Source organism: Biomphalaria glabrata, chromosome 7 (genome assembly GCF_947242115.1).
Source record: "Biomphalaria glabrata chromosome 7, xgBioGlab47.1, whole genome shotgun sequence".
Taxonomy (NCBI): Eukaryota; Metazoa; Mollusca; class Gastropoda; family Planorbidae; genus Biomphalaria; species Biomphalaria glabrata.
The window spans coordinates 19518675-19541956 of record NC_074717.1 but is presented as its reverse complement, the minus strand read 5'-3'; the positions used below and the strand labels follow the sequence as shown (position 1 = coordinate 19541956).

Below are 23282 nucleotides of genomic sequence, written 5' to 3'. Positions count from 1 at the left end.
TTAAAAGAAATTTCTATAAATCAAATAAGAACATAAAACTAAAATGTTATTTAACCTTGGTTAGGCTAATAATAGAATATGCATCCTCTGTTTGGGACCCCTCAACTCAAGAAAACATTAAGAAACTAGAACAGACACAAAATAGAGCAGTGCGATTCATAACAAACGAATATTCACATTTGACTAGAGTAACACCTTTAGTAAAATCACTAAATTTAGAAAGCCTTCAGGACAGAAGGCTCAAAAGTAAAGTAGCAATCATACATAAAACACTGAACCATAATCTTCAAATACAAAAAAAAAATTTAATAAAATACTCTGAAAGACACAAAGATAAAGGCACATTCCTCGTCCCATATGCTAGGACAAATTTGTACAAATACTCCTTCTTCCCTAGTGCTATTAGAGCATGGAATGGGTTGCCTGAGCTAGCCAGGAAAACCAGTGACTTGGCAGAATTTAAGTCATTGGTTAATATGCATGACTAAATGCATGACGCGTAGGACGTAATCATCTTCTTTTTTGAAGTAACGTCTGTATTATATAAGATAAGATAAGATAAGATAAGATAACAACAAAACGGTAAAAATATTTTCAATCGAACAAATTCATAATTGTTATTATAAATTAATCTAAATCTATTATAAACTAATGACAAGATTGATTCAAAATAATGAATATAATTTCACTTAATATGAGCTTCGTTTTTTTTTAAAGTATTTTTTTTATATTTGACTTCTACATTTTCAACCTTGTGATCTCCACATTGTCTACTATTTGATTGTCTAAATCTGGTTTACATTCTTTTAGGAATAAAATACAATAACAGAAAAAGAAAAAAAAATATGCAGAAATGTTTGGGCGATTACAAAATAACCTAAAAGAAACCTAAATACAAGTAAAATTAAAAAAAACAAACACTTCATAATGAACATAGCTTAGCTAAAGGGAAGAACCGCAAAATCACTCAATAATATAAGGTTTAACACCTTTTTTTCTATATTTTTTTTCTTTTTCAAAATTAATTAACTTGCACTGATTGATTAAGTCATTGGTTAATTTTTTTTACTTGATTCATGTATTTTCATGAAATATAAATAATTGTGTAATGTTTCAACTAGATGCGAGAATAGGAGGCGGTAGAACTAAAGTGTACGAAAAGTGTACCATACAGACAGATCGAGTAAGTTAATATAAGATTTGTCAAAAATAAATAAAAAAAAGTATAAATGAGAGAGGTGTCAAAATATCAGACAAAGTAAAGAATGTCATACACTCTAAATTACTTTTGCTAAGAAAACACTCTAAATTACGTTTACCAAGAAAACACTCTAAATTACTTTTACCAAGAAAACAATATACATTACTTGCGCTACGAGGTTAGAACATTGACTATAGATGCTGAAAAGTGCACACAAAATATATGCCTTAAAAACAACTTCCTATAATATGTACACCAAAACTCCAAATTAGCTTAACAATTTATAATTATCAGCCAACAGTAATACAGAGAACAAGCAGCAACTCATGCAAGTCTGGTCTAGATGCTAGTCCAAACCAAAATACTTGGACACGATAGCACGTCTAGAGGGAGAGTTCGAGACATTGTCGTGTTCTCTCTCGAGACTTTGAGTGATTAAGTGAAATCGACCATGTCTGGGAATCACTTCAGAGCACGGTGATGCGGAGCGTGATGACATTCTACTAAAAGGTCAATAAAGTGATAAGTAAGGAAATCAATGGTTTCACCAAAATAACTCTGTCATCTGTTTCCGGCTTACACTTCTATACATAATTTACCTTCTAAAAATAGCAAGAAATAAAAACAACAAAAAATACATTGTATCAAATACGAAAAGTTAAACAAAAATGTACATCTTAAAGGACCTCTACTAAAACTAGAAAACAAGTCGTTGTTTGTCATTATATAAACACGAGCTGGCTGTGTCAATATAATGTATCCCAACGCGCATAGACACAAGCACAGATAAACACATACCTAGACACACAGAAATACCTACATAAGTACTCACACACACAGAGAGATAAACACATACCTAGACACACAGAAATACCTACATAAGTACTCACACACACACAGAGATAAACACATACCTAGACACATAGAAATACCTACATGAGCACTCGCACACACACAGAGATAAACACATATCTAGACACATAGAAATACCTACATGAGCAGTTAGACACACACAAATAAACACATACCTAGACACATAGAAACACATACCTAGACAAATAGAGAAACATAACATCGACACATGCACAAAGTGAAACATACTTAGACACACAAATAGAAATACATAACCTAGACACACAGACACATGCTAAGACACACGGAAATACATACCTAGACACACACAGAGGCAGAAGCACACGCATAAACAGACACACACTAATACAAATAAACACATACATAGACGCACACATAGACACACGCCTAGACACACAGACAGAACACAAAGAGATATACATACCAACATCTACACCAACATCCCAATCAAAGCTAGAACTCACCTGACTAACAGCCCAATCAAAGCTAGAACTCACATGACCAACAGCCCAATCAAAGCTAGAACTCACATGACCAACAGCCCAATCAAAGCTAGAACTCACCTGACCAACAGCCCAATCAAAGCTAGAACTCACATGACCAACAGCCCAATCAAAGCTAGAACTCACATGACCAACAGCCCAATCAAAGCTAGAATTCACCTGACCAACAGCCCAATCAAAGCTAGAACTCGCCTGTCCAACAGCCCAATCAAAGCTAGAACTCACATGTCCAACAGCCCAATCAAAGCTAGAACTCACCTGACTAACAGCCCAATCAAAGCTAGAACTCACATGACCAACAGCCCAATCAAAGCTAGAACTCACATGACCAACAGCCCAATCAAAGCTAGAACTCACATGACCAACAGCCCAATCAAAGCTAGAACTCACATGACCAACAGCCCAATCAAAGCTAGAACTCACATGACCAACAGCCCAATCAAAGCTAGAACTCACATGACCAACAGCCCAATCAAAGCTAGAACTCACATGACCAACAGCCCAATCAAAGCTAGAACTCACATGACCAACAGCCCAGTCAAAGCTAGAACTCACATGACCAACAACCCAATCAAAGCTAGAACTCACATGACCAACAGCCCAATCAAAGCTAGAACTCACATGACCAACAGCCCAGTCAAAGCTAGAACTCACATGACCAACAGCCCAGTCAAAGCTAGAACTCACCTGACTAACAGCCCAATCAAAGCTAGAACTCACCTGACTAACAGCCCAGTCAAAGCTAGAACTCACCTGACCAACAGCCCAATCAAAGCTAGAACTCACATGACCAAAAGCCCAATCAAAGCTAGAACTCACATGTCTAACAGCCCAATCAAAGCTAGAACTCACATGACCAACAGCCCAATCAAAGCTAGAACTCACATGACCAACAGCCCAATCAAAGCTAGAACTGACCAACAGCCCAATGAAATCCCGACATCCCTTAGACCAGTGATTCCCAAAGTGGTCTATATAGACCCCAAGGGGTCTACGACGACCTCCAAGGGGTCTACGAAAGTAAAAGAATAAATTGGGGGTCTATGAGATGTCCACGAGGGTCTACAATAATAGATTTCATTTAAGCAGGTCGAGTTACTTAATTTTCACATTCCATTAATGTAATTATTTCATACACTAATATTTGATGTGTACCTTCGTTAATCCTTTAAATATATATCCTACTGCTATTCAAACGAAAAATTGTTGTAATCAATTTCAATACTTATTTAAATAGCTTAATTTTGTCTACATGTAACTAATATTTTGAAAAAAAGAAAAGAAATGTAGACAGTACAGCATTAATTATTTAAAATTCGGATTCCTTCCTTCCTTGTCAAACAAGCAGTTGCCTAAGTGACTTTTTTATGATGATATGAACCAGTTACGCTGGAGGATCATTTGATACAATGCCACCCTGACAAAAATTAAGATTTCAAAAACTTTTGAACACTCAAAGTTCAAAATAGACCCACAAAATCTCTGTTCGACATCATATAGAGATGATGATGGTTTGTGAGAGTCTTACAAGATTTCATTACTTAAAGCAAAATACGGAAAACAGCAAAGGTCCAACATTGATTTTATCAGTCGTTTTACATAAACATACATCTGTTATTATTAAAAGAATTTCTTTAAGCGACAATACAGTTCATGGTCGCTTCGGTGGCATGAGTTATAAAATTGAAAGCTTCTTATGTAAATCATTGCAAAAGACATAAATACAGTTTGGTCTGACAAGCGCTGTGTGCTACAAACTGTCTAATGGTCACCATCTCATCTCATCTCTGCCTGTGGTCCCTTCTGGGCATAGGCCACCAACCAGCTTCCCCCAGGCATCTCGGTTCTGGGCGAATCTCCCCAACTGTCGCCACGTCTTGCCCATCTGCTTCCGAATCGAGGAGACCTGGAGAACCATAATCATCACATTGAAAAAAAATCCAGGTATTCATTAATACCTGCCTGAGGAAGATTCTTATAATCCGCTGGCCAGACAAGATCTCGAATGAGGAACTGTGGCAAAGAACAAAGCAGCAGCCCATTGAAGTAGATATCTATCAGAGACGCTGGAGATGGATAGGTCACACACTTCGCAAGTCTGCATCCAACATAACAAGGCAAGCCCTAACCTGGCACCCCCAAGGAAAGAGAAAGAGGGGACGGCCCAGGAATACATGGCGCTTGGGTTGACCCACGAGACCTTTCCCATGTTTGGGTATAGTAGCAAGGCAGCAGAGGTTTCAATTCAGTTTTCCTTCTGCTAGGTGGGTAGCAAGCCAAGGTTAATGAGCCCTTCCTGCTCGAAGCTTACTGGTTAAGGTTTCAGTTACTCGCCTTCGACCCTTCTCCTGTTAATGAAAACAGTTCCACAGATTCAATATTTGAGCCACTCGTAAAAGATCAAGAAATACTCGAACAACTGCTCTTTGCGAAACCTTTTAGAATGATACCCAAGACATATTAATTAATTAATTAATTAATATTTAATGTTAGGAAAGACTACTTCATAGAACGATTAATTCGTATATGAAAAATAATATCCGTAGTTGTGTAGCTTTAAATTACTTTTTTCACTCTTCTACTCATTACAGTTAGAAATTTGTTTAAAAAAAACATGTTAATGAATTTGCAAAAATGTGCAAGTTGAGCAGGGGGTCTACCGAAAACCAGAAAACATAGCAAGGGGTCTACGGGACAAAAAAGTTTGGGAACCACTGCCTTAGACCAACATTCGAACCCAGCAGGTTCGGATTTACATGCAAAGCATGTAGTCTTACTTCTGCCACTATTTGGTTCAGCGCATCGCTTATCTCCCTCTTCCCTCGCCTAATTGTTCAAATGTTGTTCAATAGATTATTATGCGGGCGCACAACATGTATTTCATGCAATGTTTAACTCTTCAATGTAAAGAAATCACTTTAGTAGTTCAACACTAAATGAGGTAAGTTTCAATTCACAAAACCTAGATCTAGAGTTTTAAATTATCTACATACTCCCTTTATTTTCCAATCTCGGTAGACGATTTAAAATGAAAACCACTTGACAACAGTAATCCAACGAAACAAATTATTCTTTAACGGTTTAAATACCCACTTTTTTGTTTGTCACCGTCCTGTGATCAGAAACTGTTAGCAGCAGACGACATTTTAACGACTGACAAAACTGCGACGCGTGTCCGTTTCACACACATATACGCACGCACGGCGCCGCTCGTAAGGAGATCGTCTGCTATCGCTTCTTCCGCCTCGTCTGCACGGGCAGGCGGAACGTTAAAGGTACCACTAGATTTTTTTTTCTATCAATTGTTATGTTTTAGGTTAGTGAAAATCTAAAGGGAATATAAGCACTGGATGGTAAGGGAAAGCAACCCATGAAATATGAAAGCAGAAGATGTCAAACTGATTACAAATTATATATATATATTACTAGCAAAGTGCAAAAATGCAATCATTCTAAAGAATGCCGGGCGTTTGTTAGCAAGGCACAAAATAATTCTCTATTTCCTACTTTGCCTAGGAAGTATATAGAATGACTGCGTCAGACAAAGTAAAAGAAAATGTCTTATCTATAAAGATATTTATATATTAAATATAAATGAGTGAAAAAACAAACAAACAAATAAACAGCCAATAAACATTAGGATGTATTAAGACTAAAGATACCTTTGTAGACCCATGTTTTTATACCAAATGAAAAGTGTTATTTCAATTATTTAATTATCTAAAAAAAATTAATACTACAAATCGTATTTTGAAATAGTAAATTTTAAATTCTTTCTTTCTTTCTAAGTAGACTTAAATGATAAATTAAAAGATACCAAAATATTGAGTGGGTAAAACTGTCTACACGCAGCAGGTAAAGAGAATCCAAGTCATTCATAAACTCTTCAATGCTGCTCTTATTTTGAAATAGGTTTGTTATTTTTTTCTTAAATACAAAATTAATATCTTAATGTTAATTAGGTGTCTTAACTTATATAATGAAAAGATAATTTAAAAAAAAAAATCTGCCGATAAAAGTAAAGTCTACATAGTCTATTTGATGTTTAAAAAAACAACCGCCGTGAGACCCACTGAGACTTACCAGACACGTTCAAAACCAGAGGAAGACACTAAAAGAGATAAAACCTCATCAAGGAGGAGAGGAAATAAAACCAAGACAAAGTGAACGTCCAAAACTAGACCTTACAAAGTTTGTATTGGAGCAAGTCCTAGGCTGTACAATTAATTAGTATGTTTATAAGCATTTTTTTGTTCAATATCGAAATCTGTGTCAATATTGCAGACAAAAAAAAATGAATTGCACTGAAGCCTTGTTGATCTTGATCAATTCACTTGTGTTTTCTACGATCAACACAACAAGACGTGTTATCAGATTTGTCAATATCTAGTCAAGTGATTCTTTCTTAGTCGTTGTATTGACCTTGATTACGTAATAGACCTATTGTCTTTCGCATTTCATACAACATTATAGCTTTTATATAGCGCTACTTTCATGCTTTTAGGAAGTTATAACATTCTAAGTGCGCTATGGTCGAATCTCATTTGTGGACCAGAGAGAAGGGGGTATCTGGGAGAAGATTTTCCGTGCATCACAATAAGAAACATCGTTTGTATCAACTTTTTACCTAATACAATTAATTTGTAAAACCATGAGACTTAGACAGTCGTTATTTAACAAAATCTACAATTTAAGGAACAAAACTCAATTATTTAGATTACTTGCGAATAGAAAAATTATTCCGATAATTTTTTTTATTAATAAAATCATCATTTAATACTGCTTAAAGCAGTTGTAGTCGCTTGAACTTGGCTTATCTTGGCTACATATGAAGGGTGCTCGAGGTTCGACACCCGACTCGAGCAGAGTTGTGTTTACTAAGCGCCTAAAGGCAGCACGGAAAACCTTCTCCCAGATAACACCCCCCCCTTCCATGTATACACCGGTATGATAATGATATTGGACCATAAGCTATAAGCATGAAAGTAGCGATATATAAAAGTTTAAATAATAATTATTATTATGATTATTATTAACTCACTCTATCTGTTTGGTAAAACGTTTGTACACATTTTTTCCCCAACACCCAACTCGGATCAAGCTGAAATTTTGCACAATTATTTATTTTACCTGAAAACAGAAGAATCGATTAAAAAAGAAATAACAGATTAGTCAAATTAACTATTGGTAACTAATTATCTTGTTTGGTATCTTGAACAAGGGAAAGAAATTTTTGAAGTCGTGATTTAAGCTGAATTAGTCCCCTTTTATATGTCGCCGGTCTAAATTGTTAACAATATTCATTCATTTTTCTCTAGTGATAAGTTTCTCACTAGCAGAGAGGTTAGCACGTCGGCCTGAGGAGGCGTGAACCACGATTTTGAATTCATCCCCCCCCCCCTCTTTTTTTATCTAATTGCTTTCAAAAACCAATTACGGTAAAAACCACCCAGATATTTTCTTTCTCCCACCCCCCATTGTTCCAACTGGTCCAGATAATAATAATAATAATAAGTGATAGGGTCAAGCGTATTGAGAAAGCTTAAAGCACGAAATAGCGCTAAACAAAAAAATTGGTAAAAATATTATCAATCGCACAGATTTATTGTTGTTAGTCTAGATCTATTACAAATTTAATTAGTTTTTTTTTTTTTTTTTAAAAAGTATTTTTAGGTTTTTCTTGTTTTAAATTTATAATACTTATATATATATATATATATATATATATATATATATATATATATATATATATATATATGTATATAACTAATTTTGTTCACAAACTATGATTCTCCACAAAAATAGGCCCACCCCCCCCAGCACTCAGAGAGCTAGAGTGGGGAGGGCAGTACATGCAATCGCTCTCCCCCCAACCCCACCGAATCGGCCAAAATACCAGAAAGAGAGCGACATAATATAAAATTTATATATTAATTCAACTAATTTTGTTCACAAACTATGATTTCTCCATAAAAACGGACCGCCCCCTCCCCACTCAAAGGGTTTAGGTGGGAAGGGCAGTAGAGGTATTCGTCCCCCCCCCCCCAGCAATCGGCAAACAGGGAACGACATAATATAAAGATCGGTTAAAATATCAATAACAAGTTTTAGTCATATGGTCATATGGATATTTAATTGATTCTGTTAGCAAGCTGTGATTTCTACTAATAAATTGAACCGCCCCCCCCACTCGAAAGTGTTGGGGGTTGGCCGAGTGGGGGGGGGCGATCGCCCCTACCGCCCCCCCCCCCTGGATCCGCCAGTGATCAACACTTGCCTATAGTGTATATTATGATTGTATACTATAAACAACACAAATAGCTATGTATTTATATATTCCTGCAACTCCTCCATATTCAGTATGTGACTAGCATGTCCGTCTTGACAAGTCAACAAACAGACAATTTAATATTTTTATTATGCGGCTGTCAAGTTGTTGATTATGCCCAATGTGTGTTTAAAGCAGCGGCAACTATTAAGTGCTTTACGCATAGAAAGTTTCTGGCGAGGATGACTTCCCTTGGTGTAAACAAAACGCGTTAGATCAGCGTTTCTCAAACTGTTATAATTGACCCCCCTCCCCCCCCCCCCCAAAAAAAAAAAAATAATTAAAAAAATTCCATAACCATAAGTGTTGAATGATTGGCTCTTTAAATACTAATAAATTCGGGCCCGTATTATAAAGCTGTGGTCTTGGTAGTGCTGTTATCTCCCACATGGGTTCCTGTAGGGTTTAAGGAAGTAATGAAAATGAAAAGAAACGTACGCACCTACAATCATAACAATGTGTACACTTTCTTTGCGTGTATTGGCTATTTAGCTAGTCTGTTCAGGGTTTGATCTTTAATGGAATAAAGTGTTTCATAATTATTTTTTTTATCAGAAACATCTTTTTCTGTGGCTAGTATTGGAGAGATAGCAGCCAGCTTCAAAAATTCATTCTACTGACGTCTACAACGCATTTTTACTCACTAATGAGAGTTCATGTAAAAAAAATGTTTCATTAAAAAGGGATGAGACGGGTTTACACACATGTCAAATTTTAGTGTAATAAAGAAGGACGCTGCACTTCTAATACTAATATATCAAATACTTCTAATACTACTTTTCGATCAGGGCCGGCCTTAAATAATTGGAGGCCCCAGGCGGAGTGAATTTGGTGGCCTAAATAAAATAGAAAGATTACAAATAAACAGGGGAAAAAACAAATAAAAGTTTGCAATTTATTGAAACCTAGTGTACTTCAACAAAAACATTCAGGACAAGTTTCGCTCTCTCTTCTCTAAAAACATGTTAGGAGTCCTGTGCGAGGCCCTCGTCAATCGGAGGCATAGGCAGCTGCCTAGTTTGCCTAGCCCTAAGACCGGCCCTGATGAACTTTCGTCGATGTGTATTAAAAAGGGTTTGAGTCGATATTGTTCCGTATTGTTAAAGGTCCTACTGACAATGTCTCTGTCTTAAACTAGTTTACTTGGTTAATATTCAAACTTGCATTTATAACTACAATGAAAATACATTAGGTGTCATTTGAAAAGTAAATTGAATGGCCTCGCGCTCCTTTCCCACTCCTCCCAGTCAGGGCATCGCGCTCCCCCTTGTCTGGACTTTCCACAGTTTGAGAAACGCTTTGGCTTAGATGTTTCTCAAAAGTGAAGGTACATAAATAAAAACAAAATGTAGGCCTACAATTTATGAAAAGAAGACAAAATTCTTTATTGTCAAAGATTGTTGCCCTGTAAACTTTTATTGTCCATTTTGTTGAATGCTCTGTTGCGATGAAGAAAGACAAATTTAGAAATTATGATTATATCTTATCTTATTCAAAAAAGAAGATTATTACGTCCTACTCGTCATGCATTCAGTCATACATATTAACCAACATCTATCTCTAGCACAGTCTTTTCACTTCGGCTCTCGACTTGGGCGGAATACATTCTTCTTCCTAATGCAAACATCCTTCCTAGTCTGGTTTCTAGAAGTGCGCACCTACTGCACTAGCCTGGATGGCGGTGCGCATGGCAGAGTTATAACAATATACTTGAATCCTAAAAATAGAAAAACAAATATAAAATCTAATTGGTCCATTTAATGTCTCCTTCTACTTCCGAAATGTTTTGTTTAGAGCTTTGAATTAGAGTTCTATAACAAACAAAGTTACGCAACATAGTTACAGACATGCCCATTGAACAAAATGTATCACTTACAAATGAGCTTTTTTTTTTGAAAATATTATTTTTTGAATAATTTTTTTTAGCGGCGATCCTCAAATTCTTAATCTAAATATGTGGGGTATCTCATATTTTCAAGAAAGATATCGGTTGTATTTGCATTGTAGTAAGGGCCTGTAAATTTATATCAGAATATTTTTCAAGTATAACATTAGTCGAAAGCTCCTTTTTGAATAGGATGAATAATGAGCTGTAAATGTCAGGAAAATGTCAGGAGAATGTCAGGAGAATGCGTTTCTGCAGTGAAGAAGGCAACGTATGTTGGCGTAGGGCGAAGCCCCAGACCATCTAGCTGGCAAGAGAAAGGCTTCAACATGGCTGGGTTTTTTTTTTCGAATAATTTTTTTCGGCGGCTATCATCAAAGCCTTAATCTAAATATGTAGGTATCTTATCTTTTCAAGGAACAAATATGTTGTATTTGCAATGAAGTAAGAGCCTGTATATTCATATTAGAATATTTTTCAAGTAAAACATTTTCAAAAAGCTCCTTTTTGAATAGGATGAATGATGAGCTGTAGATGTCAGGAGAATACGTTTCTGCAGTGAAGAATGCAAGAAAATGCTTTTGGCATCGGGACTTCTATATGCTGTACGAGCGTTTATGCTTAGGGTTAGGGTTTACTGGGCGTTAGGGTTAGGGTTTGGAAAAAAATCGCCCCCCCCCACGGCCCGCGGGCCGTATTTTGGGCATCACTTGGTTAGTGCATAGTGACCATCAGTGGACAAGGATGACTGAGTCAGGGTTTGAGTCATTAAATGGAGACTCGAGCTGCAGACGTATAGACATGAAAAAAAAATATTTAAAATTCAATACATAAAGAAAGGTGCTGGATTTACTCTTATTAAATTGGCTTTCTGATCGGTAGTTAAAACTATGATTTGTAATTACGTAACTGCGTCATAACTAGAGTGATGCTAGCCTCCAACGAAGTCCCTGACCCTGGCTTCTGTCTGGGAGTTACTGCTATTTTCTCCTTGCGTCAGAGCTGTGACGTGGAAAAGAGCGATTGGACTAAACAGCCCACAGTTTGCCACGTCACAGGTCAGTGTTCATGTCTACTCTAGCGAGTGGTCTCACTTGGCATCGTTCGTCTATTCAAGTAGTGGTTCTGTTCTACCCTTAAAGTAGTGGTTCTGGTCTACCCTAAAAGTAGTGGTTCTGTTCTACCCTAAAAGTAGTGGTTCTGTTCTACCCTAAAAGTAGTGGTTCTGTTCTACCCTAAAAGTAGTGGTTCTGTTCTACCCTAAAAGTAGTGGTTCTGGTCTACCCTAACCACGACTGATAATGATAAGCCAAGTGTGAGACATTATAAGTGACTAGACACTCTTAGCTTCGTACATCTTTTACAAAAGTAAAGCTGTATCGCTTGGCATTAAATGCAGTTCAAAAAATTAATATAAATTTACGATACCAACGTTGATTTGACGTCATTAAATTAAATTAATGTTTGGTTTTAGAACCTTTAATTTGTCTTATATAAAAAGAGCATGCATTCTTCTATAATTATATACCATATATAACATTTTCCAGATTACATACAAAAAAAAGTTATTGAAGTTTAATCATAGCAGGGTAGTGAAACACAAATGAGCGAAATTAATAATTCCATCGGAACGTGGAAAATAATTTCGGAAAGAAAGAGTTAAATCATAAAAAAAAAAAAAAAAAGAAATCACGTGGCCTCTTGAACATTGACACTCTGTAAGGTAGCACACTTTGCACACCCCAGAGATGGAAGCTGGCCACAAGGCACCAACACACAAACTGATAAAATGATGTAACCCTCTCTCTGTCTGTCTCTCAATTACATACACACACTCACTAAGAGCCCTAGACTCAAGAAGGATAAAACTCAAGGTGCAAGCTAATAAGAGTTGTCAGCCCTTGTTAACACGACAGAGTTGTGTTCCATTACACGGAGGAAGTAATGTGACCGGTGGCCTCTTTCTTCCAAAATCTTGACTCCATCGTCTGCTCTTGAACACTACAATCAATAATCTTTTAGCAGTTTTTTTTTTAAATCAAGTGTACTGTTTTATATTTATAGCAATAGTACTATAGTACTATTTATACCAATATCAGTGGTAATTATTTATATTTAGGATATATCTTGTCACAATCCTGTATACCTATTTATATTTATATCAAGTGTAATTACTTATATTTATGTTAAGTGCACTTTTTATATGTATGATGAGCGTAATTATATATATCATATATATATATATATATATATATATATATATATATATATATATATATATATATATCATGGGCGTAGCCAGGATTTTTTTTCGGGGGGGGGGATTTTTTTTTCTCCCCCCCCCACCCCCCCCCCCCCCGCGAAAAAAAAAATTATATGTATTTATGTGTGTGTACATAATTTTTATTACATTCTGACCCTTCATTCTTTCGGAAGACATTTATTGTGACCTAGAATAGGTTCTTCCATGAGTTAGTGGAAAAAATGTAGATTCCCCGCCATTACTAGCAATGGGGTCTGGGGGAGCGCTAGGAGCTATTTCTGATATTGAAGCACTATTTCTGATATTGAAAACCAACAAAATGCATATTCTGAGGTATCTACAGTGCATTTTCCTGCTATTAAAAAGTTTTATTTCAAAAACCTAATGTGATATTCTTACTGACTTAGACCCTCCCGCGCCGTTCGGCGCATTTGCTGTTAAGCTGTTTCCATAAAATTGTAGATTCCCCGCCATTAATAATAGGGGCCTGGGGGGAGCGCTATGAGCTCCCCCAGCTGGGGCGAAGCCCCGACGCCAAGCACTATTTCTGGTATTGAAAGCCAACAAAATGCATATTCTGAGGTATCTACACTGCATTTTCCTGCTAATAAAAGTTTTATTTCAAAAACCTAATGTGCTATTCTTACTGCGCCGTTCAGAGCATTTGACGTCAAGCTGTTTCCATAAAAATCTGTCACTGGTAATGTCTGAAGCCTCTTCCCACCTGCCATGAGGACCTCCATGAATGAGTGGCGTCAAGTTGTACTAGGACATCATTGCAACTCTTCTTATGTGTAATTCATTTTGTCGGAGAACATGTCCCGCAAACCTCATGCGTCGCTCTCTCACAATTTTACTAATGGGTCGACTCCCAGTTCGGCATAGGATTTCCTTGATTTAGACCCGATCTCTATAACTGACTCCTAAAATCTGTCTTAGCCATCTTTGTTGAGCCACATTTTGTGTTTTTCAATTTCGGCAGATGACTATTCACTGCAGTTTATTAATGGAGCCCTGCCACAGGTAAAAATGTGTAACCTCTCTTGAATACGCTCTTGGAATTAAGTGACTGTAGTTTGCTTTAGATTTTATATCGAAAAGAGAAGTTTTATCGTCAAAATCATCTGTTGGGGGTTTTCCACCTCAAAATGCTCTGTAGGGGGATCTTAATCTCAAAACCATCTGGAGGGGTTTTAAACTTTAAAAAAAAAGCCATCTGTAGAAGAGGGGTTTAAACTCAAAACCCCCGATTGGATTGGCTACGCTAAAATAATTTTAGTGTGTAATTTGCTTTTTTTTTTATATTGAAGAGGTATTTTTAGCATCAAACCCCTCCGAGTGGGGGTTTAAACTCAAAACCCCTTTTGGCAACGCTATTAGCATTTTGAGTTCGTAATTTGCTTTTTTTCTTACACTGAAGATGTATTTTTTATCCTTTTAAACTCAAAACCCCTTTGGCTACGCTCGTAGATTTTAGAGTAAGTAATTTGCTTTTATTTATATTGAAGAGGTACTTTTTAGCTTCAAACTCCACTGGAGGGGAGTTTAAACTCAAAACCCCTTTGACTACACTCATAACATTTTGAATGCATAATTTGCTTTGTTTTTATTATTAAAGAGGTATTTTTTACCTTCAAACCCCGCTGAAGTGGGGTTTAAACTCAAATCTGAGTCAAAACCCATTTAGCTACGCTCATAACATTTTGAGTGTGTAATTAGCTTTTTTTTTTATATTGAAGAGGGGGTTTATCGTAAGTTTTAGAGGGGGTTTTAAAATCAAAATCTTCTTTAACTGTGCTCTTGAAATTAGTGGATTTTCGTTTGCATTTTTTTTTTTGGTTTGTTTTTTAGAAGAGGGGGAGTTAACTGCAAAAACCCCAGGTAGAGGGTTTAAAACTCAAAACCCCTGGTAGGGGGTTTTAAACTCAAAACCCATGGTAGGGTTTTTTAAACTCGAACCCCTCTGGTAGGGGTTATGGTAGGGGTTATAAACTCGAACCTCCTGGTAGGGGTTTTTAAACTCGAACCCCCTGGTAGGGGGTTTTAAACTCAGAACCCCTGTTAGGGGGTTTTAAACTCAAAACCCCTTTGGTTGTGCTGGGGCAAGTGATGGCTTAGTATTTAAAACTCACCTAAAATAAACAAAATCAAAGCAAAAAATCAGTAATTAAATTCCGACTCCCCCCCTTTGGGGGGAGGGGGATTTCATTGAAATCAATGAAATCCCCCCCCCCCCCCGCAAGGGGAATCGGAATTCAGTAATTGATTTTTAGCGGCCCCCGTAAGGGGAAAAAGCCGCTATTAGGTTTGTGCAAGATGTCCGTCTGTCTGTCTGTCTGTCTGTCCGTCTGTCCGTCTGTCCGTCTGTCCGTCTGTCCGTCTGTCCGTCTGTCCGTCTGTCCGTCTGTCACACTCAGATCTCGAAAACTAGAAGAGATATGAAAAATATTATATCATCATTAAATGCGGCTTGAAAAGTTTAGGTGCAACGGCTACTTTTGATTTTCTAAAAGCAAACCGTTTAATTTATAAAATTAATTATGCAAGCGATTTTTTCATAAAAATACACCAATTCTAAAACAATTACGTAAATGTAAGGGAGGCAATGTTACAATATGCTAACAAAGATGGACAATTAATGTGTATTTTCAGTATCACTAAGTCAAATATATTTAAAAAATGTACAGGAAATGTTTACAACAAATATAAATAATAGTTAAACGTGTTTTTTCTGGTCAACTAGCTGCTAAAATTAAAAGAAAACATTTCTGTTTGTTTATAAAGGCTAATAATGCACTTTGTATGTAAATATCACGCACATTTTTTTTAATGGATTTTTTATGCAGCGATTTTCGTGCAGTAGCGTAACGTCGCAACATGATCAGGTGCTAAACCAATTCCTTAAACTTTTTTAAAAAATCATATTTTATTTATTTTTTTGTTTAGTGCTCCCATCCGAATAAAAGAAGATTATTTTTGTGCGTTTTGTCTGTTGGTCGGTCTGTCCTTCACGATTAGATTAAAAAAACTAGAACTCTAAAAGCTATTGCCCTTTAATGTTCCTCCCGTAACATCTCAATAGTTTTAAGTATCTAAAATTGATTGTTCCGGATTTTTTTGTGCAAAACTAATCAACGCCAACAAATGTTTGTTTGCTCTTCTAACTTATATTACATTCAATTTCCATACTTAAACGTTGCAAAAACATATTATCAATAATATGTTGTTCCGTTTATTATGTAAATAGCATATTAATGCTAAATCAAAATCTCTATACTGACTTATATTTCATTAAGTGTAAAAATGTTCCGGATATTTATAAAACATGAATTATGCCTAATGAATGTTTGAAATCGCATAATTTAATAATATTACACTTATATTATTTGACAATGCGTCACTATAATTTGGTTATCAATATCAAATTGTTCCGTATTTTCATCTTTAAACAAATTTTAAAAATATCGACAATAGGTTGTTCAGGGCTTAAAAAAAAGTAATTTACTAGAATTGATTACTGAATATTACTTTTTAGACATTTAATTTTCTTGCTGAAACATAACATAGAAGTTTTGTAATCGATAAAGAATGTTCCGGATTTTATTTCTTACAAATCGTCGCCAGAAGTTTCCGAATTTATTTAAAAATCTACTAACGCCAAATAATTGTTTGAACCCCCTCTTCTAATTAATAAACAAATAATCTTCTCATTTACGAAATAATGTTTTAACGGATTTTTATGAAAAATATTTTAACTCACTACTCTCTTACAGTACATTTAACTTTCTATCTAAAACATGCAAAAACATGTAAAAATCTAATTATCGTTAATATTATGTTCCGATTTTCAAGGAAAACAGAATCCAAACACCAAAGTAAGGTATGAAAATCTCTCCACATGGCTGTAGTACATCTAATTTTTATACGAGACCATCCAAAAAATTTAATTAACGGTTTTACATTTATCTGAAATTCTCTTTTTCTTTTACTATTTATACAAACATCCGGAACGATCTATTATATAAACTTTTCAATTGTGTTCATACCTAAAAATTATTGCGATGTTTTGAAACGTAAAGTAAAGGTAAATTAATTTTTAATAACTTTTAGTTGTTGTTTTTTTATATCAAGATGACGGACAGACCGACTGACAGACAAAACGCAAAAATAATGCGGCTTTGATCCTTTTTAAATAAATTCTATTAGAACTCAGTGCACCAATGTCTATGAACCCTTGTTAAATATCTCGTGTAAATAAAGGCATTTTTTTATGGTACCGGTACTAGCCTATTGTGAGGTAATGGAATTTTTTTTCTTTGACGTCATATGAATGGACTCTTTAAATGTAGGCTAATGTTAAAAGAACGCACTCGGTGTACCAATGTCTATTAACCCTCGAAAAATTGCTCGTATTAATGAAAACATATTTTAGTCTAACTAAGCCGTGTGACGTAGTGTTTTTTTTACCTTTGACGTCATATGGAATGAATTCTTTGAAAGAAATGCTAAAAGAACGCACTCGGTGCACCAATGTCTATGAACACTCGATAAATGGCTCGTAATGATGAAGGTGATTTTTAGTCTAGCTAGGCCGTGTGACGTAGTGTTTTTTTTCCTTTGACGTCATATGGAATGAATTCTTTAAATGAAATGCTTAAAGAACGCACTCGGTGCACCAAAGTCTATGAACACTCGATGAATGGCTCTTATAGATGAAGGCGATTTTTAGTCTAGCTAGGCCGTGTGACGTAGTGTTTTTTTTCCCTCTGACGTTATATGGAATTAATTCTTCAAATGAAATGAAAAAAGAACTCGGTATAGTAATGTTTATTAAGCCTGGTTATGTGATTCGCGTTTAAAAAAGGAATGATATCTTGATTTAGATCTAATCTAGATTTTTTAAAACTAGATCTAGATTTTTATTACAGTATATCTAGATCTGGATTTATATTCTAATTAAAATTATTTTAGAGTCTAGATCTAGAATTTCTAGATCTAGTTTAGACTAAAATAGACTAGATTAAGATGTAGATTTTCAATTTCTAAACTTAAAGTGTAAAAAAAAAAGTGTAGATTTTCATTTCCAAACGTTTTGATCAATATTGTAATGTTTTAATATACTAAAACTAATCTACTATTTTTTATTTAATTTAAATTTACGGCAAATGAATCTTTGAAACATTATTTTTGACCATCAAAATTAAATCACCTCTTAAATATTATTTGCGAATATGCAGATCCGACAGGGATCCGACTTCGACGGGAGCCGCCTCTGAGTTTGTGTAACACAAACTCTCTTTGTAATCTTGTTTGCTTTGATTTTGTTTATTTTGGGTGACATTTTAATACTATACCATCACTTGCCCCAGCGCAGCCAAGGGGTTTTGAGTTAAAACCCCCTACCAGGGGGGTATGAGTTTAAAACCCCTATCAGGGGGTTTTGAGTTTAAAACCCCTACCTGGGGGTTTGAGTTTAAAACCCCCTACCAGCGGGTTTTGAGTTTAAAACCCCCTACCAGGTTTTTTTGCAGTTTAATCCTTCTCTTCTAATAACAAAACAAAACCAAAAAAAAAAGAAGTTAAGGAAGATTTTGATTTTATAACCCCCTATTCAATATAAAAAAGCAAATTACACACTCAAAATATTATGAGCGTAGCCAAAGGGATTTGAGTTTAAACCCCCATTCAGCGGGGTTTGAAGCTAAAAAAATACCTCTTTAATAAAAAAACAAAGCAACTTATACACTCAAAATTCTATGAGTGTAGTCAAAGGGGTTTTGAGTTTAAACTCCCCTCCAGTGGAGTTTGAAGCTAAAAAAATACCTCTTTAATATAAAAAAAGCAAATTACACACTAAAATTATTTGAGCCTAGCCAAGCCAATTTGTTGTTTTGAGTTTAAACCCTTCTCCTACAGTTGGCTTTTCTTAAAAGTTTAAAACCCCTCCAGATGGTTTTGAGTTTAAAAAAAAATTCTAAAGCAAACAGTTACCAAATTCTATGACCGTAGCTAAATGGGGTTTTGAATTAAAAAAAAAAACAACTCCAGAGTTTTTTTAGTTTAAAATCCACAACAGATGATTTTGACGATAAAACTTCCCTTTTCGATATAAAATCTAAAGCAAACTAGTCACCTAATTCAAAGAGCGTATTCAAGAAAGGTTGCACCTTTCTACCAGTGGCGTGGCTCCATTAATAAAGTGCATTAAATAGTCATCTGTCGAAATTGAAAAACACTAAATGTGGCTCAACAAAGATGGCTAAGATAGATTTTAGGAGTCAGTTATAGAGATCGGGTCTAACTCAAGGAAATCCTATGCCGAATTGGGAGTCGACCCCTTTGTAAGTTTGTGACAAAGCGTTGCATGAGGTTTGCGGGTCATGTTCTCCGACAAAATGAATTACGCATACTAAGGGTTGCGATGACATCCTAGTACAACTTGGCGCCAGTAAGGCAGTAAGAATAGCATTTTAGGTTTTTGAAATAAAACTTTTTTATATCAGGAAACTTTAGTGTAGATACCTCAGAATATTCATTTTGTTGGCTTTCAATACCAGAAATAGTGCTTTGCCCCGCGCTGGGGGAGCTCCAAGCGCTCCCCCAGACCCCATTGCTGTCAGTGGCGGGGAGTCTACACTTTTCCCACTAACTCCAGGAAGAAACATTGTAGGGCATAATAAACGTCTATCGAAAGAATGAAGGGTCAAAATGTAATAAAGATCATGTACACACACACACACATACATACTTTTTTTTTCCCCAACCCCCCTGAAAAAAAATCCTGGCTACGCTCATGATATATATATATATATATATATATATATATGTGTGTGTGTGTCAAATGTACTTATTTATATTTATACCAATTGTAATTATTTATAAACCAATTGTAATTATTTATATTTGTATTAAGTGTACCTATTTATATTTATATCATGTGGACTTATGTATATTTAAATCATGCCTGTATTTGTGCATCCTAATCATTTATTGCAATACATTTGCTAGAAAGTTAAAAATACAACTCAAGAACAAAGTTATTTGTCCTCATTGGTGACATAAATTATTATATAAATTATACATACGTTTATACCAGATAATAAGCTAAAAATATACCAAGAACCAGCTATTGTTTGGCCATATGCTTTGCTAAACTAACAATAATTTTTAGAAGCCTAAAATTGGCCTTAGACTGGTAAATAATGTCTTGTCATATTTAGGTTACAGACTTAAAGCTAGGTCTGTGTAGCCACTGGACTTTTCCTTGGATTTCAAATGTGAAAAGAAGCCTTATTATTGTCTCTTTTTTGTTTGTTATTAACAATATTGAAGAGAAAAAAAAATAGAACTATAATTCAAAGAAAAATGGCGGTTTAATCTCCTTTTCACGTCATAAAGTGTGTTAAGGTCAGCAAAAAAACAACAATAAGTTCTTTTGCTTCACATTTATTCTTGAAACCACTTTTAGTTTAAAGAAGAATATGCTCATATAGCCCAAGGGAGTTAAAATTAAAATAAACAAGGAAACACGATAATCATTGCATTTTTTTAATTCTTAAATCGCAGAGTTTTAAAAGAGGGCTAACTGGAGTTTTGTAGTTTTCACGTTTAATGCACTTCATTTCAACTCTGTAGATTTATTACATAAATTTATATTATGTGTTTATACTTGAGCTATTTTATGTGCATATCGAAAATCGTGACATTAAAATTCAAATTTCTGAAGCAGCTCACACAATCACAACGCCCATTGGTTTGTTCTTAGGATTTATACTGTTTATTATAGCCGAAAAAAAAAACTTCTCTGCAGCACTTTCAAATTTTAATAAACGGGCCACATCTTAACGAATAACCTATCACTTTTTGGCCCGTGAATAAATGTGTATTTGTTACAATGAATTTTCACGCCCCCCCCTCTTTCATTTTCTCTCTCTCACTCTCAGAAACCCCATTTTCTTTTTTTTTAACCTTCGCATCCTAATTTTTCCCACATAGACTTATAGACTTTTTACTTGATTTTGAAAACCCCCATATATAATGCGCCCACGACACATACACGTTCTGATATTTTGTGCTCGTTAATTTTAACAGAACTTTTACCTATCCTGAGGCACGGTGGCTGAGCGGTAAAGCACTTCCAAGCAGGACGTTTTGGCGCAGCCGTTTCGGTGGATTACCATTCAGGAATCTGACTTATTATATATTCATGAAATAAGCAAAACCTTTATAAAAATAAACAAAAACAATTCGCTGGACTTTGTTAGAATTCATACTATACGTACAATATTATAGTTGAGGGAAATAAACATTGTTATAAAAGCTAAGTGCTCATTAAATTATCTTCAAATTATATCTCGCGCCAAAACGTCCCCTGCGCCATAATGTCTCTCGTCAGATCGTCACGCACCAAAACGGCTGCGCCAAAACGTCCCGTACCGAAAGTGCTGGGCTTCCGAATCCTGGTGAAGATGGGATTTTTAATTTCGGGATCTTCGGGTGCCTCTTAGTCCACTCATTTCTTAATTGGTACCTGACATTAGTTGGGGAAACATAAATGCAGTAGGTCGCTATGAGAAACAGACCACACAGTCTATAAGGGGAACTTTACTTTACCTATACGCTTCCCTCCGTCTCCATTGCATTGTATTGTTACGTATTTCTGAATTTTCTGGCTAGATGTATTAGTTGGCACACAAATAAAAACACTGTAAAGAACTTGACGACTAAACTTTCAGTTTCATATAACTTTAATGACTATTAACTCTAACAATTCGTTACTTGAACATGTAGCGTAGAAGACTGTACAATATCTGTCAGTTTACAGTTAGCTATACTTCGTTGCAATACATCTCTTCACTTCGTTGCAATTCATCTCTTCTCAACTTTCCTCGAGCCGTATTACACAGAACAGACCAACGACACACTTCCCAGTGTCGCTCCAGGTCTCCTAAAGCTAAACCAAGTCGTACTCAAGTCTACCGAATCAGAGCCGCACACGTCTTACATCGACTGTATCGACTGTAACGGCTCAAGTCCACTGTAGTTCGCTGTATAGACTTTAACTTTAACGACAGTAGTCCACTTCAGTTAACTCTACCCTAGTTAACTTGCATCGAGTCGTACACATTTCTCTTCCACAGAGCCGCACACGTCTTACATAGTCTGTATCGACTGTAACGGCTCACTCACGACTCCATACGACTGACTTTCACATTAACTTTTTGGCTTATATAGAGTCCCTAATCGCTTCTCCAAAGTTGCACAAACACTCCTAGTATTCTCTGGAATAACATGTCAGGAAACGTCACATCCTGTCTTTATTTATACACGTAGATTCCAGAAAACACTCGCTGCAGTGTCATCAAGTCGGGGTCACACGTAGTGACCTTTATCTGTCACTGTTCATTACTAACTGTCCCCCTACTTAGATCTGTTCGTCCCCTGGAACAACACGTGTGGACACGTCACATCCTGTCTTTGTTTGTACATGTAGATTCCAGGGAACACTAGCTGCTGTGTCATCTCGCCGGGGTCATACGTTGACCTCTACCTATCACTGTTCATTTGTAACACTGCCCCCTTCTTAGATCTGTTCGTCTCGAACAGATTCTACTTCATCACGATACTGATGAAATCGATCGACGATCAAGTAGGAAGCTTTGGTGGTTGCCCCCTTCTCAGAGATGTTCTTTCAATCTGGCAGTTGTCCATCTTCTTTCCATAGAAGAATGGGAGCCAAATCTTCATTTTTCAGCAGTTCCTCACAAATGTTTTCATCAATCTTGGTATGGAAACATCGATCTTCAGATGACGACATTGGGCACTCTTGTCGAGAAAATTCATCAGCATTCTAACGAGTTCGTGCTTCACTGGCTGAGTTTTACATTCTCCAGCATCTTTTTACAGAGCTTCTTCAGAGATACACAGGTTCATCACAGTACAGCAATATTCACATGTTCTTCTTACAACAGCAACTGACTTTGGGTTTGTACGATGTCTGTTGGGTTGATCTTCTTGTACAGTTCTGTCACAGATGGTTACTCACTACAGTTCTGACATCTTTAAACTACTTCTTTTCTGTCCTTCTTGCTTCTGACTTAATTAGCGTTCTTCTAAAACCTTTGTTATACTTCATCAAGCTATTCTCATGAGGAATGTTCTTAAATTATTCTTTAGTGGCTTCACACTTTCAACTGATAGGAAGGCTTTCTTCTTTGGTCTGATGGTTC

General features: G+C 35.9%; 1 protein-coding gene across 2 annotated transcripts in view; it reads right to left on the bottom strand.

Moving 5' to 3' along the window:
• The window catches only part of LOC106069552 (protein APCDD1-like), a 151212-nt gene extending 145428 nt beyond the window's left edge, over window positions 1-5784 (bottom strand). Inside the window, exon 1 of one of the 2 annotated variants that reach the window (XM_056036226.1) lies at window positions 5671-5784. The gene's annotated coding sequence lies outside the window, so the exon portion shown is untranslated. Of the gene's footprint in view, window positions 1-5570 lie in introns of both variants that reach the window. The other variant, XM_056036225.1, reaches the window with a different exon arrangement.
• Between the last annotated feature and the right edge of the window lie 17498 nt (window positions 5785-23282).